At 35.8% G+C, this 3,855-nt stretch overlaps 1 pseudogene; it reads left to right on the top strand.

The window, feature by feature from the left end:
- Positions 1 to 436: 436 nt before the first annotated feature.
- On the top strand, positions 437 to 1,688 carry LOC114078393 (annotated as a pseudogene).
- Positions 1,689 to 3,855: the final 2,167 nt, after the last annotated feature.

Here is a 3,855-nt window from a genome sequence, read left to right on the forward strand (position 1 = left end):
ACATAAAAAACTTAAAAAAGATTTTGAATACCATTTCAACAATAAAGATATAGAACATATAAGAAATATTAAAAATTTATGTAAAAAATTACCAAAACTTTACTTTCCTTATGAAAATAAAACATTTACTTATATTGTTGAAACAGATTGAAGTGATCATAGTTATGGAGGAGTTCTAAAATACAAATATGACAAAGAAAAAATAGAACATCATTGTAGATATTACTCAGGATCTTATGCGGAAGCACAAATAAAATGGGAAATAAATAGAAAAGAATTATTTGCATTATATAAATGTTTATTGGCATTTGAACCATATATTGTTTACAATAAATTTATTGTGAGAACAGATAATACACAGGTAAAATGGTGGATAACTAAAAAGGTAGAAGATTTAGTTATAACAAATGAAATAAGAAGATTGGTATTAAATATATTAAATTTTTCATTCACAATTGAAATAATTAAAACTGATAAGAATCTTGTTGCAGACTACCTCTCAAGAAACAGGTACAATGAAAGAGATATTGGCTATGATGACCAATCTTTGCCAAAAGATGGAAAAAATAGAAACAGAAGTACAAATATTGAAAGAAACAGCTAAAAGTCAGCAGCATGACTATAAAAATGCGGAGCTATGTCGATCGGAAGACAAAAAAATTCCAGAGCTACAAGGAGACGTTGGCAAACTCCATAAAACCCATGATAATGTTTGTTAAAATGCAGCTACAGCCAGCACATCTACAACAAAAGGAGTCAGTGGAATAAGAGATACAAATTCAAATATGAACAAAATCTTCGATAAACCATTTATTCCAAAGAACCAAAAAGACTCATTATTTATACCACCACAAATAACTACTTACTCAGAAAGTTTAAGCCAAGATAAAAAAGCCTACAACCATATAACCCGCTCATATATTGAAAACCTTTATAAAATCCAAAAGTATTTAAACTCAACACCTAGATCTCCAACTGCCAAAGACCCTAATACTGATTTTATAACCCAAAAGCTACAAGGATATACTAAGTTAATAGCACAACCAGGCACCAACGCAAATCTAGTAAAAACATGTTATAGTTATGGATTACTTAGTACAGTTTATACCCAAACAGGAGATGAAATATCTACCATACCAGAGCTATACAAAGCCTTCATGAACTATAAAAGAATTACTAAAGAAACATTATTTTATATAAAGTTTTATTCAGCACCAGCAGAAATATTATTTGATGAGATAAAACCAATTATACAAGTTGTAAAGATTGGTCTGACAAGAGATATGATAATTCCGGAAGATATCGGAATACAGCAAGAGATACAAAAGATTGAGATACCAGAATTCTACGCCAACAAAAGAGTTATAGGAATAGCAACTATCTTAAATGAACTAACTAACAATTATTTAAACGGAAATTCAGTATGGAGCTATTATGTAAGGGAGCAAGTTATGATATATTCAAATTCTAAAGAAATCAGTGAACAAGATATGGAGGAAATACGCCAATGGATACTTAGTCTACTCAAGCCAGAGCAAAAACCAACAACAAGAGCATTAAGGAAAGGGTTTATTTCGAATGAACTATTGACCAGATATTGCATAATCATTGGACAAAAATACCCCGACCATATATGTTCAAAATGTCAAGGAGAAGATAATTCCATACCAGATATTCAAATCGAATAAAGATACGTGTAAAGATAACATCATAAACCCCTCAGCTAAAAAAAAAATAAAAAAAATTATTTTATAATTTTATGTCTTTATTAAAGTAGTTGTAACGACCTGTTTAGTAGGTTCGAGCAGTAAAAATTACATTGATAAAAACGGACTGGGTGGACGGACCACGCGACGGACCGTCATGGTCACAACGGCCCCTGATGGATTCCGTCGTCCCATACTTGTGAATTTTCTTCTGCTACTTTTCTCATTACCCTCGACGACAAGTGGGACGAACCGTCATAGGCACGACGGACCGTCGAGGGCCTTCGTTCCAAAACACTTAAACTCTGAAAATCTGGGTACTGAGATCGACTCTCTGAACTTCGCGACGGAACTGCAGGACGGACTGTCGTAGACACGACGGGCCGTCAATAAATTCTTTACTGAATTTGACTCTCTGAACTTTGTGACGGACCTGCAGGACGGACCGTCGCAGATATGACGGGCCGTCACAGGTTGCGTAACCCCAACTGGGTCGGATTTCTGCTAAAAGCTTTAAAGGGGTGTTTTGGACTATTCATGACAAACTTTATGAAATTAGTGGGGTAAGTTTAATAATTTATTTACTTGGAGGGTTAAAGGAGACAACCTTGAATCAAATAATGAGTTACTTTTATCATAATGAATTATATGATAATTAGGGTAAAAGAAAAGAATCTAGAGAAGAAAAAGAAAAAAAAAAAGAAAAGGGAGAACGAGCGAGAGAGAGAACGAAGAGGAAAGCAAAGGCATTGGACAAGTAGCTTGCTTGATCACGATTCTTCGGTAGAGGTAGGTTATGGTTTATGCTGTGTGATAGTAAACTCTTAATAGTGATTGATATGTATCGGGTGGTATTGTAAAGTCTTCTATATACTTGATTGTGTGATTGTATGTTGTGATCGTATAATTGTGGTGGTTAGAATGATGAGATTGTTGAACCTTTAATCGTAAATCCTCTCTAGTAAGATGATGCTTGACATAAAGAAAGCTTGATGAACTAAAATAATGAGAATAGTGGATCGGAGTGTCACGTTCCGACACGTAGTATTAGTGGATCGGGGTGTCACGTTCCGACACGTAGTATTAGTGGATCGGAGTGTCACGTTCCGACACGTAGTATTAGTGGATCGGAGTGTCACGTTCCGACACGTAGTATTAATGGATCGGAGTTTCACGTTCCGACACGTAGGAATAATGGATCGGTGTGTCACGTTCCGAAACGTAGGAATAATGGATCGGAGTGTCACGTTCTGACACGTTGGAATAATGGATGGGAGTGTCACGTTCCGACACGATAAGAATAAAAAGAAGTAATCTTGAATTATGTTAATATACTGAATTTCGAAGAACCTATTTACCAAATGAGTATGGTGTGGAGGCTTGAGTCCTCATAGGTGTGCTGGATGTTGTTGCCAATGGTTCTTGTACTTGTTGAGTGTCACCTGTTAAGTATTGTGGTTGATTTTACATTATTATTCCGTATATATATTGCTTTCTATTTTGAGTTGGCCGATGATACCTACTCAGTACTTGTTCCTTGTACTGACCCCTACTTTTATGTTCTTCTTGTTGTTTTGTGGAGTGCAGCAAGTGCACCGTTGACTTCGACTTGTCCGCAACTCTAGCCAGTCTTCAGCACATCATATTTTAGGGTGAGCTATTATTCCTAGCTCGGGCTGGATTCTCTTCTTTGCGTCTTGATGTCTTTGAAGTTCGGACATGGACCATCGTTTTACTTATTTTAGTTCTTAATTACTCTTAGACTTAGAAATTTGAGGATAGATGTTCTTGATGTGATGACTTCCAGATTTTGGGGATGATAAGTATTGTATTTTTAGAAGTTTATTAAATTGATTTCTTTAATAAGTTATGGGTCTTCCGCATTACATTTTGTTCATTATGGTTGAAATATTGGTAAACGTTGGGGTTTAGATTTGTTGGTTCGCTCACATAGGAGGATAAGTGTGGGTGCCACTCGCGGCTCGTTTTGGGTCGCGACAAACTTGGTATCAGAGCTTTAGGTTTGTTGGTCTCATCACACAAGAACGAGTCTAATAGAGTCTTGAGGAACGGTAGGGGACGCCCTTACTTTTCTTTGAGAGGCTATAGGACTTTAGGAGAACTCCATTCTTTCTTTCTTTCTTTCGTG

Source organism: Solanum pennellii, chromosome 8, assembly GCF_001406875.1.
Source record: "Solanum pennellii chromosome 8, SPENNV200".
In the NCBI taxonomy this organism is placed as follows: domain Eukaryota; kingdom Viridiplantae; phylum Streptophyta; class Magnoliopsida; order Solanales; family Solanaceae; genus Solanum; species Solanum pennellii.